This window comes from Ceratotherium simum, chromosome 10 (genome assembly GCF_057802395.1).
Source record: "Ceratotherium simum simum isolate JZ-2026a chromosome 10, ASM5780239v1, whole genome shotgun sequence".
NCBI lineage: Eukaryota > Metazoa > Chordata > Mammalia > Perissodactyla > Rhinocerotidae > Ceratotherium > Ceratotherium simum.
In genome coordinates, this window is record NC_141909.1 from 79263416 (window position 1) to 79277266 (window position 13851).

Below are 13851 nucleotides of genomic sequence, written 5' to 3' on the forward strand. Positions count from 1 at the left end.
CTATTGGGGGTAGAGAGGAGTGAAGGTGCAAGGAAAGAAGACCATCTCCTTCATCTACATTTGGGGATTGAGGGCTGGATAATAGACGCCCCATAGGGAACATGGGTGGTGCTGGACTAGGTGAATTGTCAGGGAATACAATCCTTTTGGTATTGTCTGTGATGAGCTTGTTAGATCTTTGAGTTCAATAATCACCTTGACCTGGGGCTTAACATGATGAGATGCATCAGCAGATAGGGTTGGAAAAAGGAGGATAAATGAGTGAGGAGAGAGCAATACCAATCATTTATTTTTATTGATATTTTCCTAATTCAGTGTTTAAGATGTCCAGTATCATCAGCATCCTCTTGGACACACACATACACACCTACATACACACTGATGGGCTCACATAACTAACGTCAAAGTAGAACTCAACAAAACTCAACATCCACACATATCTATAGAAAGTACACACCACACACCACACACCACACACACACACTTATCGTCTGTTGCTTAATATGCTGGTCTGTATTGTTATTTATCGTTTTATTAGTGTACCCTGTGTAACTAAGCCACTGAGAACAGTCATTGTTTTACGCCCCGTGAAGTGCTCTACTTCTTGCCTGGTGCACCCACTTAACGTGCCTGTGAACACTTGTAGCTGGTGATGGTGTCATACATTTTCTCCTTGTGTCTGAGAGAAAGTCAGAAGGGGCTAGTAATGCCCAATTTGCATGTCAACCAGATTTCCCAGTGCTCAGTCATGAGAAGCATAACCTGGTAACCAAAGATAAGTTAAAAAGTGCTTTCTAGCTGCATCAGTATTGTTAAGGAGATCTTAATATAGGGGGTGAGTTGCTAGCTTTTCCCGTGCCATTCATCATAATGTTCTCTTAGGTTCCCTCCCCCTGCATTTTCCACTGAACTTGCACAAATTAGTCAGTTTGTGACTTCAGTAAACAATGATGAGAGGCTGCTTATGTGAAGAATTCCCTTTGGAAAGTTAAGTGAGGATAAAAAGTGACGCAGGCAATTGAAGGAGTGGCGGGGATGTCAGTGACGGCAGCAGATGCTGGATGCCTGCGTTCCAGGGCTTGTTCTGCAGCCATGAGAGGCGCTGTGTGTGGAGCTCCGGCCCTGAGAAGGGAAAAGAACGCAGGCCCCAGTGTTCACAAATAGACCCAGACTCAGGAGAGCGTCAGGCTCCAACTTCTCTGGCTCCTAATTGGCTTTCTCTTATAATTCAATTTCAAACTAGTTGAAGGACAATTTTAAATAGAAATAGGATTCTGAAAAAATAAGCAAACAAAGACTGTTATAGGCAAAATGCTGTTTCATAATTGAATAGATTCTTTGATTCTGACGGGTTCTTTATCAAACAAATTTCTAGTATTTCATCTGAACCACATTAAAATGGTCTTTTTCTAAGAAAATAAGCATTTTCAAAAGTAGCTTCAGAAAACAATTATCATTTTAATGTGAAATGCTCAGTTTTAGAAAGTTTATAGCATTAAGTTCCAAATTTTAGCTCAAAGACAGTGGAGATAATGGAGCTGGAATTGGCTTCTGTTCAGCGGCCAGCTCTTGTAAGCCGATACCTCGTGGGCGCCTGGCAGAGTTAGGATTTGAGCACAGAGGCTGCCTCCCACCATTGGAATTATTTGAGGTCCCCATAGTTTCTTTCAAGTTTGTTTTTATTTGCCTCGTCATAGTCACATCTTTTCAAATGCAGTAGCTGTTGTTAGGATGCTTCAAAAAAGAGGACACTAATAGACAACAGTCAATAGGTAGTATGCCACCCCTGTAGCAGGCACTTTTTTAAGTGTTATCTCCCATTATCTCATTTAATCCTCACACAAATTTAGGAAGTTGGTACTATCGTTATCTCCCTGTCACAGATGAAGGAACTTGCCCAAAGTCCCAAAGCTTAGTAACTGTTGCAGCTGGGATCAAACAGGCAGAACGGCCCTGTTGCACTTACCCACTAAAGTATTGCCAATTTGCTCTTTATAGCTTCTCAGAAGACGGCAGGAAACAGCATCAGTTGTATCTGCCGTGGTGAGAGAGGAGAGGAATTCCCTGTTCTTCTCATAACCCAATTCCACAACATACTTTCAGCATTCAGGTAAACCTTGAGATCAGTGTTCAAATTGTAAACTAGGCTCTCATTCTTTTTTTTAAATTTCCATACGTCATTTCTCCTTTATTATAAGATACACAAATTGGGTGATTTTACAACCCTAAAAGGATGGGATGGCTCAGAAATTTAATAATCATCATCAAGTTTCCTAAAGAACGTTTAGTAAGCAACTAGAATGCCCATTGGCTTGTAAGGATTTAGATCTATTCCTTCACTAATGACTTTATCCACTTGGAAAAGTTATTTTTATATCTATATTACAACTATATGCCATCTCTATTTCACTCCCTGCGGAAAATACAGCTTTCTCAAAAGCCTGGGTCATAGACATGTAATAAGTTCACAATGTAGTCAGTTTTATAGACCATGTGAACACATGTACCAGGCTCTCATTCTTGGAGTAAGACAGAGGGAAGGGCTTCAATAGTGTGAAAGCAAATGAAGTCATAATAAAAGAGCTAATCTAACACTTTCTCATAAACAGGATTTCTCTAAATTACCTCATTTGGTATGTCCAACAGCTTTATTGTCAACAGCTGGGCTTCAGACCGCAGCCTCCTGACCTTGAGCCACTTGACTCTTCTGGGCCTCAGCTCCCTCAGTTGTAAAATAGGAATAATAATAACAGTAGCCACCGTTACACGTTCCAGGCACTGTGCTGTGGGCTTTACACGCATGCTCACATTTAAGCTCATGACAGCCCTGTAAGGTATCGAGATGGAATTGGTGAGAGCTTGAAAGTTTGAAGCCCTGAGTAAGATCCCAGAGCTAGTAAGTGACAAGTCTAGTAAGTAACCCTGACTACAGCTGAGCCCCGAGTGTGGGCACTCAACCGTAGGCAACACTATGAAGATTTGAGTGGCCTGCTGTCTGCAATAAGGCCATAGGGAAGTGCAGGTCGAATCTGATCGCCATGAGCTATCTGTCAGAAATGTCTGACAATATCAGAAATGAAAGACATCTCTCATTTTTATTTATAAAAAGCAAATTGTGTATATTTTGAAACCATGAGAAATGTTTAGGAATTAGAACTTAATTATTGGTAAGAAAATATTTCCTGTAGGATTCTTTAGCTACCGAAATAGTAAGTGGCGCTTAAAGATTGATATCTGACTCCCATCTGGGTGGCAACTATTGACAGCAATCCACAGACTTGCAAATACGATTCTATATTTATATTTTGCTCTTCTTATGTTTATCTAACTGTAGCTCTCTCTCCCATTGACTGAGTGGTGCATTTTAAAAATCTCACCAAGCAATAGTACTGGTTTAGTGAAAAAGCCCTTGGCCATTTTTGTTTTCTCTTTTGATTTGTTTTAACGTCATATAAATAGTAACTGAGAGGATTATTGTGATATTGTGATTTATGATAAAAAAGATAATATTTGCTCTTTGTCCGGTTTCTGGCACAGAACTCCTAAAACCCTTGGAATTTCCTGTGATGAGAGTGATAAAGATGTCTTGATATTCATAATAAACCCCTTTCAACCTCACTTGAGTTTATGTTAATGAGGTGACTTTTGGAAAGCACCTTATGGTTGGGGGTTGGTTGCCAGGGGAACCAACCATGTGATTGGAGAGTTGGAACTTTTGGTCCCCACACTCACCCCATCACCAATGGCCAATGATTTAACCAATTGTGCCTAGGTAATGTGGCCTTCATAAAAACCTAAAAGCTAAAAGGATGGGGTTCGGAGAGCTTCAGATTTGGTGAACATATGGAGATTTGGGGAGAGTGGCGCCCCTTCCCACATCCCTTGCGCTGCTCTTCCATCTGGCTGTTCCTGAGTTACGTCATTTTATGATAAACCAGTAATCTAGTAAGTAAAGTGTTTCTCTGAGTTCTGTGAGCTGCTCTAGCAAATTAATCAAACCCAAAGAGGAGTTTGTGGGATCCTCCAATCTATAGCTCGTTGATCAGAAGCACAGGTGAGAGCTAGGACTTGTGATGGGCATCCGAAGTTCGGGGAGAGGGGTTGGTCTTGTAGGACTGAGCCCTTGACCTGTGGGGTCTGATGCTATGTCTAGGTAGAGAGTGTCAGAATTGAGCTGATTGCTTCGTGTTGTGGAAAAAAGGGGCACACACATCGGAACTGGTGTCAGACTCATAGTTATGAAATCGCCTCCACTCTTGGGGGAGTGGTGGCATTCTCTGCCCAACCCGTACATCTTGCTTCTCTTTCCAACTTCACTGTGTCTGTCTAACAGATGCGTGCGTGGGGAATGAGAAGGAAGGGAGTTGGGCTCTGTCTTGTCTCCCAGCACACCTCTTGCCAGGCTGCTGCTCTCTCCATGGTTGCTGCTCTTTCTTCCCTGGACCATGGACTCGCGGGGCATGCAGACGACAAGGGCAAGCCCCACCTTGTCTTTAGTGCCTGCACAGCTCCCCGTTTGCACATCCAGGTAATGAGCCACATCCTGAGGTAGTAAGTTCAGGGCACTCAGGTAGCAGGCAGGCCCATGAAAGGTCTGGTTTCACTTTTACAAATATTACAAATATTTACAAATATTTGGTTGGGTGGAGTTGGCAAAAAGGCGGGCATGTTCCCACTTCTTGTTCTCTCTTGTTTAGACACCTGTGTAAGCCATATGTTTGCTTGGTTGCATGCAGTCACTCTGATTGTTTATTATTATTACCACCATTCATGTGGCACTTTATTTTAAAGGGAACCCATGTCTAAATTTTCTGGTTACCCAACAAAATTATAATGAAATAACCTTCATGCACTTTGTAGCGACCTTGGTGCTGAGTATGTTGGTTACCAAACCAACTGCAGGGCCATCAGCTTGTACTTCTAAGACCTCATGATCTCCCACATGACTTTGTATCTCAAAAACTTCTTCATATTTGTTTTTCACAGTCAACAGTCTCTCATCAGCCACCATCAGTTTCGGCTCAGGTTAAGAAGGCTGTTTCACGAGGCTTAAAACCCAAGCGGGTAGATGGTTACTTTGGCAGTGTTCTTACATAAACAGATGAAGACAGCTGATAACATTAGCGACTTCACTTGTCATCTCGTTTTTCTAGGGCACTTGCTTCCCTGAAAATTATTTATGTTTGATGTATTAATCCATGGCAACCACTTAACACAGCTGTACCAAATGTTGATCCCGGATGATCAGTTGCTTATTCTCCCTTACATGGTTCTATTTTGGGAGTGGGATGGACTTGTGACTGTGCTCAGCTGAACTCTCGCCTCCATTAAGTTACAAATGGTGGCTTGTAGAAGAGTCTGCCACTTAGCCTTGGTCTTTAGGAGAAAAAATAAATTCTGCTCATTTACCCAGATGGCATAATTCCTTATATTTAAATTCTAAAAGATTAAAAATAGGAATAAAAATTTATAATAAATAAAAGAATAAAAATTTTCTGCATCAAAGAATCTAAATGTTTAAAAAAACTTTAATAATGTATTGCAGTAATACAGCATGCACTGATAAAAAAATGAAAATAGTATAGAAAAGCATAAATGATAAACAGCCTCCATTTCACTCTTCCTTACCCTGTTCCACTGCTCTTAGATATTTCTTGAAAACATTTCTATTTTTACTCCTTTGGTTACCTACAACACTCTAAATAATATGGTTTCACATCTCTTCTTTGACACATCAACTTTTTTATCAGTTCTATTTTAAAACACGGCTTTATTGATGTATAATGTACATATCATAAAATTCACTTATATAAAGTATACAATGAAATGAATTTTAGTAAATTTACAGAGTTGTGTTAGCATCACCACAATCCAATTTTAGAACATTTCTATCACTCCACATTCTATCCCTCCTGGCTGTTTGCAGTCACTCCATATTTTCAGTCCCAGCCGCAGGCAATCCCTATTCTACTGTCTGTCTCTATAGATTTGCCTCTTCTGGACATGTCGTAAAAATGGAAGTGGCCAATTAATTGAAGACAATATTTACTGACTTCCTGATACACAAGATACGGGTTTATCTTCCTTATAGAACTACCTTTCCCCAATCCCATTTCTCCCAATTTTTGAGAATGATATATTATTTTTAAAATTCTTATGTTGGTTCTTTTAGTCATTTTAAGCAACATACTCTTATTTTTTTCTTTGTTTCATCAACTTCTGTCAATGTCTTTTGCCTCCCTTGCCCCCATATAAAATGCCTTATGCTTTTCACTCTTTTTCCTTGCCCTTGTTCACTGTTAACTTCTGATAACTTCTGACAGTTATGCCTTATTTTATATTATTGAGGCTGACAGTATTTTATCTTCTATTCTGCAACTGTAGTTAAGTCTTCGCTGTCTACAGGTTGATTCTAAAGGTAGAAAGCCAAGAGCAGCCTTTATGAATCTGTAAATCTTGCTCAGTGCAGATCTGGGTCGTGTGCCTGGATGACAGTTCCTTCCCTTAGGTCCAGTGCAGGACTGCGGTGGTGCTCTGAGGACAGGTTGCTCACGTCAGAGTCAAATGAATCCCCTTTCTGTATCCTGCAGTAAATGCTCGAAATTTAACCACAGTTAGTGTCATACTTGAGCCATCCTTTATACCTTTTCATTTTTCCCCCTAAAGTTTTAAATTATTTTTTATCCTTCTTGTTGAAAAAGGAATAATATACCTTCACTGTGTCCTAAAATTGATCTGCCTCTCTATCACACTAACTGCACAAAGTCCTCCTTTTCCCAGAGCCCTTAACTGTTCTGATTTTAAGTAGATTTTCTCTAGGCCAAACGCATGAGCTGTCATCTGGGGTCTTCTGTTCATCGTGTTCCTGGACCCTAAGTTCACCTCCATAATGTACTCTTTCATGTTTTTCCCCTTCAGTTGACTGGAGTATATTCTCCAGTAAATTACTGGGGAAAAAAAGATGTGGGAGAGGTGAGCTCCTAGTATCACTTCAAAGGTATTTATTTCTCTTTCACAGTTTTTTGTTTGTCTGGGCCAGTTATAGAACTTTCAAAATCATTTTTCCTATGAATTTGAAGGTATTGCTTCCGTGTTTTCTAATGTATTGTGCTGCTGATGAGAAAAATCTGATGCCAGCTGAATTCTTACTCCTTAGCTAATGGTGTGTTCTCTTTGGACTATTTTTAGGTCTTCTATTTATTGTTACTGTTCTGAAATTTCACAAAGATGGATCTCATGCTTTTAATTTCTTTTATCCTGCTTGGAATTCTGTGGTCTCATTCAATCTAAAGACATAACATTGTCAGTTCTGAGAAAAGTTTTGTCCTCCTCACACATTTGTTTTTTCAATCTCTCTCTCTCTTTTTTTATTGAGGTAACACTGGTTTATAACATTATGGAAATTTCAGGTGTACGTCATTATATTTCATCTTCTATAGACCACATCGTGTTCACTACCGAAAGTCTAGTTGCCATCTGTCACCATCTACATGTGCCGCTTTACCCCTTTCGCCCTCTCACGCCCTTCCCCTCTGGTAACCACCAATCTGTTCTCTGTGTCTATGTGTGTGTGTGTTTGTTTATCTTCCACCTATGAGTGAAATCATATGGTAATTATCTTTCTCCATCTGACATTGTGCTTTGCATAATACCCCCAAGGTCCGTCCATGTTATCACAAAGTAAGATTTCATCTTTTTTATGGCTAAGTAGTATTCCATTGTATATATGTACCATGGCTTCTTTATCTTTTCATCTGACAGTGGGCACTTAGGTTGCTACCAAGTCTTGCCTATTGTGAATAATGCTGCAGTGAACATAGGGGTGCATATACCTTTTTTAATTACTGTTTTCATGTTCTTTAGATAAATACTCAGAAGTAGAATAGTTGGATCATATGGTATTTCTGTTTTTAATTTTTTGAGGAATCTCCATTCTGTTTTCCATAGTGGCTGCATCAATTTGCATTCCCACCAGCAGTGTATCAGGGCTCCCTTTTCTCCACATCCTCTTCAATGCTTGTTATTTCTTGTCTTTTTAGTAATAGCCATTCTGATGGGCATGAGCTGATATCTCATTGCAGTTTTGATTTGCATTTCTCTAATAATTAGTGATGTTGAACATCTTTTCATGTGCCTGTTGGCCACCTGTATATCTTCTTTGGAAAAATGTCTGTTCATATCCTCCGCCCATTTTTTGCTTGGATTTGTTTGTTTTTTGTTGTTGGGTTGTATGAGTTCTTCATATATTTTGGATATTAACCCCTTATCAGATATATGGTTTTCATATATCTTCTCCCAATTGGTTGGTTGTCTTTTCATTTTGTTGATGATTTCCTTTGCTGTGCAGAACCTTTTTAGTTTGATGTAGTCCCATTTGTTTATTTTTTCTTTTGTTTCCCTTGCCTGAGGAGACATGATAATCAAAAAGATACTGCTAAGACTGATGTCAAAGAGCATACTGCCTATGTTTTCTTCTAGGAGTTTTATGGTTTCAGCTCTTACATTCAAGTTTTTAATCCATTTTGAGTTAATTTTTGTGTATGATGTAAGATAATGGTCTACTTTCATTCTTTTGCATGTGGCTGTCCAGTTTTCCCAACACCATTTGTTGAAGAGACTATCCTTTCTCCATTGTACGTTCTTGGCTCCTTGGTTGAAAATGAGCTGTCCACAGATATTTGGCTTTATTTCTGGGCTTTCAGTTCTGTTCCATTGATCTGTGTGTCTATTCTTCTGCCAGTACCATACTATTTTGATTACTATAGTTTTGTAGTATATCTTGAAATCAGGAAGTGTGATACCTCAAGCTTTGTTCTTTTTTCTCAGGATTGCTTTAGCTATTCAGGGTCTTTTGTTGTTCCATATAAATTTTAGGATTCTTTGTTCTATTTCTGTGAAAAATGTCATTGGGATTTTGATAGGGATTGTGTTGAATCTGTAGATTGCTTTAGGTAACATGGACATTTTAACTATGTTAATTATTCCAATCTATGAGGATGCAATATCTTTCCATTTCTTTATGTCTCTTCAATTTCTTTCAACAACATCTTATAGTTTTTAGTATACAGGTCTTTCACCTCCTTGGTTAAACTTATTTCCAGGAATTTTATTCTTTTTGTTGTGATTGTAAACAGGATTGTATTCTTGCATTCTCTTTATGCTATTTCATTGTTAGTGTATGGAAACACAATTGATTTTTGTATGTTGATTTTGTACCCTGCAACTTTACTGTATTCATTAATTATTTCTCATAGCTTTTTGCTAGATTTTTTAGGGTTTTCTATATATAAAGTCATCTCATCCACAAATAGTGACAGTTTTACTTCTTCCTTTCCAATTTGGATCCCTTTATTTCTTCTTCTTCTTTTTTTTTTTTTGGTGAGGAAGGTTGGCCCTTTGCTAACATCTGTTGCCAATCCTCCTCTTTTTGCTTGAGGAAGATTGTTGCTGAGCTAACATCTGTGCCAATCTTCCTCCATTTTTGGGACGCCACCACAGCATGGTTTGACAAGCAGTGTGTGGGTCTGCACCCAGGATCCGAATGTGCGAACCCTGGGCTGCTAAAGCAGAGCACGCAAACTTAACCACTACGCCACCGGGCTGCCCCCCTTTTATTTCTTTTTCTTTCCTAATTGCTCTGGGTAGGACTTCCAATACTAAGTTGAATAAGAGTGACGAGAGTGGGCATCCATGTCTTGTTCCTGTTCTTAAAGGGATAGCTCTCAGCTTTTCACCATTGAGAATGATATAAGCTGTGGGTTTGTCATATATGGCCTTCATTATGTTGAGGTACTTTCCTTCTATGTCCATTTTACTGAGAGTTTTTTTTTGTTTATCATAAATGGATGTTGAATCTTGTCAAGTGCTTTCTTTGTGTCTATTGAGATGATCATGTGATTTTTATTCTTCATTTTGTCAACATGGTGCATCACATTGATTGATTTGTAGATGTTGAACCATCCCTGCATCCCTGGAATAAATCACACTTGATCGTGGTGTATGATCCTTTTAATGTATTGTTGCATTCGATTTGCTAATATTTTGTTGAGGATTTTTGCATCTATGTTCATCAGGGATATTGGCCTGTAATCTTTTGTGTTGTTCTGTCTGGATTTGGTATCAGGGTAAAGTTGACCTCATAAAATGAGTTAAGAAGCATTTTGTCCTCTTGAATTTTTTGGAATAGTTTGAGAAGGATAGGTATTAAATCTTCTTTGACTGTTAGGTAGAATTCAGTAGAGAAGCTGTTTGGTCCTGGACTTTTGTTTTGGGGGAGGGTTTTGATTACTGTTTGAATCTCTTTACTAGTGATTGGTCTATTCAGATTCTCTGTTTCTTCTTGATTCAGTTTTGGGAGGTCGTATGATTCTAAGAATTTATCCATTTCTTCTAGGTTATCCAATTTGTTGGCATATAGCTTTTCATCGTATTCTCTTATAATCTTTTGTATTTCTGTGGTATCCATTGTAATTCCTCCCCTTTCATTTCTAATTTTATTTATTTAAGCCTTCTCTCTTTTTTTCTTAGTGAGTCAAGCTGAGGTCTTGTCAATTTTGTTTACCTTTTCAAAGAACCAGCTCTTAGTTTCATTGATTTTTTGTTTTTTCTTCTTCTCTTTTTTTTGGGAGGAACATTTGGTCTGAGCTAACATCTGTGCCAATCTTCCTCTATTTTGTATGTGGGTTGCTGCTATAGCATGAGTTGACTAGTGGTGTATGTCCTCGCCTTGGATCTAAACTGGTGAACCCAGGCCGCTGAAGTGGAGTGTGCCCAACTTAACCACTATGCCATGTGGCTGGCCCCTCATTGATCTTTTCTATTGCCTTTTTAGTCTCTGTTTTGTTCATTTCCACTCATATTTTTATTATTTCCTTCCTTCTACTGACTTTAGGCTTTGTTCATTTTTTAGTTCTTTTAGGTGCACTGTTAGATTGTTTATTTGAGATTTTTCTTGTTTCTTGAGGTAGGCCTGTATTGCTATAAATTTCCTTAGTACTGCTTTTGCTACATCCCATAGATTTTGGTATGTTGTGTTTTCATTCTCATTTGTCTCCAGGTAGTTTTTGATTTCTTCATTGATCCAATCGTTGTTCACTAGCATGTTGTTTAGTCTCCACATATTTGTGACTTTTCCAGCTTTATTCTTGTAGTTGATATCTACTTTCATACCATTGTGATCAGAAACAGATGCTTGATATGATTTAAATCTTCTTAAATTTATTGAGACTTGTTTTGTATCCCAACATATCGTCTATCTTTGAGAATGTTCCATGTGCACTTGAGAAGAATGTGTATTCCACTGCTTTTGGATGGAATGTTCTATATATATCTATTAAGTCCTTCTTAATAGATATATATAGATCTAGTCTATAGATCTAGTGTTTCAATGTATAGGTCTAGTGTTAGTTGTATAGGTCCAGTGTATAGTTCTAGTGTGTAGGTCTAATGTTTCATTTAAGACTAATGTTTCCTTGTTGACTTTCTGTCTGCATGATCTATCCATTGACGTTAGTGGGATATTAAAGTCCCCTACTATTATTGTATTGCTGTCAATTTCTCCCTTTAAGTCTATTAATAGTTGCTTTATATACTTTGGTGCTCTTACATTAGGTGCATATCTATTAATAAATATTATGTCTTCTTGGTAGATTGTCCCCTTTATCATTATATAATGTCCATCTTTGTCTCTTGTTATCTTTTTTGGCTTGAAGTCTATTTTGTCTCATATAAATATGTCTACACCCACTTTCTTTTGGTTGCCCTTTGCTTGGAGTATCATCTTCCATCCCTTCATTTTGAGCCTATGTTTGCCTTTAGAGCTGAGATGGGTCTCCTGAAGGTAGCATATTGTGGGATCTTGTTTTTTAATTCATCCAACCACTCTGTGTCTTTTGATTGGTGAAGTCAATTCATTTACATTTAGGGTGATTATTGATATATGAGGGCTTAATACTGCCATTTTATCTTTTGTTTTCTGGTTGTTCTATATTCACATTGTTTCTTCTTCCTTATGTTTCTGTCTGCCATTTTAGTTTGGTGGTTTTCTGTGATATGTTTCTCATGTGTTACCATGAGGTATGTATAAAAGATTTCATAGATGAGATAGTCCTTTTTCTTGTCTTCATCAGCCTATGCTGGTTCCATCCTTTTCCTCTTTCCCTTCTATATTTTTTGTCACAAATTATCCTTTTTTGTGTTGTGAATTTGTTACCAAATTGAAGTGGTTATAGTTATTTTTAATACTTTCTTTCCCTTTAGCCTTTATGTTGTAAGTAAGTGTTTACTAACCTATTCTAACATAGAGTTGCAATTTTCTGATTCTGTCTATTTATCACCTTGCCTAAAGCTTTGTATACCTTTGCCTTTTCATTTCAGGTAGGAGAGCTCTTTTCAAGATTTCTTGTAAGGCAGATCTTGTAGCAATGAGCTCTCTCAGCTTTTGTTTGTCTGGAAAAGACTTTATTTGTCCTTCATAGTTAAAAGATAACTTTGTTGGATAGAATGTTCTTGGCTGATCGTTTTTATCTTTCAGTATTTTGAGTATATCATTCCACTCTCTCCTGGCCTGTAGAGTTTCTGCAGAGAAATTCGCTGATAGCCTAATGGGGGTTCCTTTGTAGATAATTGTTTTCTTCTCTCTGGCTGCCCTTAATATTCTTCCTTCATCTTTGACTTTTCACAGTTTTAATGTAATATCCCTTGGAGAAGGTCTTTTTTCGTTGAGATAATTAGATATTCTATTAGCTTCATGTACTTGTATATCCAGTTCCTTCCTCAAGTTTGGGAAGTTATCAGCTATTATTTCTTTAAATAAGCTCTCTACTCCCTTCTACCTATCTTCTCCTTCTAAGATACCCATTATCCTAATGTTGCTTTTCCTAATTGAGTCGGATATTTCTCATAGATTTTTCAATTTTTTTAGAATCTTAGTTCTTTCTCTTCTTCCCCCTGAATCATTTCTAGATTTCTGTCTTGGAGCCTACTAATTCTCTCTTCCATGTGGTCTGCTCTATTTCCAATGTTTTCTACTTTACTCTTCATCTCATTTATTGTGTTCTTCAGCTCCAGAATTTCTGATTGATTCTTTTATAGAGTTTCAATCCCCTTGGCAAAGTACTCCTTCTGTTCATTAATTTTATTCCTGAGCTCATTGAATTGTCTTTCTGAGTTTTCTTGTAACTCATTGAGTTTCTTCATGACAGCTATTTTGAATTCTCTGACAGTTAGATTGCAATCTTCCATGACTACAAGTTTGGTTTCTGGAAACTAGTCATTATCTTTTTGTGATATCATGTTACTGTAGTTTTTCATGGTACTTGATGAGTTGTTCCTCTGCTGGTGCATTTGTGGTAGCAAACATCTTTCTTATTTGGGTAAGGCTTTGTTTATTTTGATTCTAAGCTGCTTTTGGTTGTATTTGAGAGCCTGTGTTTCCACCCTCCCCTCCACTGCCTCTGTCAGAGGAGTCGTCAGTGCCCTCCTTGTGCTACTTGTGCCTCCAGGGTTGCTGGCGCCTTGCTGCTTATGATGTCGCTGAAGTCGCAGGTGTCACTACCAAGGTCATCAGGCTGAGAGCACCTCTGCTGCTTCTGGGGTGTCCTGGGTCACAGGTTCCCCCACTGTGGTGGGGGAAGAAGGAGAGTGGAGCGGCAGCCAGGGTCATGGGCATTTCTGCCATGTCCAAGTTTGTTGGGTCTGCAGATGCTGCTGCTGTGGGCATGGGGTCAGAGTTGTGGGCGCTGCTGCAGCTGTGCAGGACCAGGGTCATGGGCTCTGGTGTTGCTGTTATGTGGCTCTCCACAGACTTGGGTGCTGCTGCTATGTGCATTGCCTGCATGGCTGCTCCTGGGT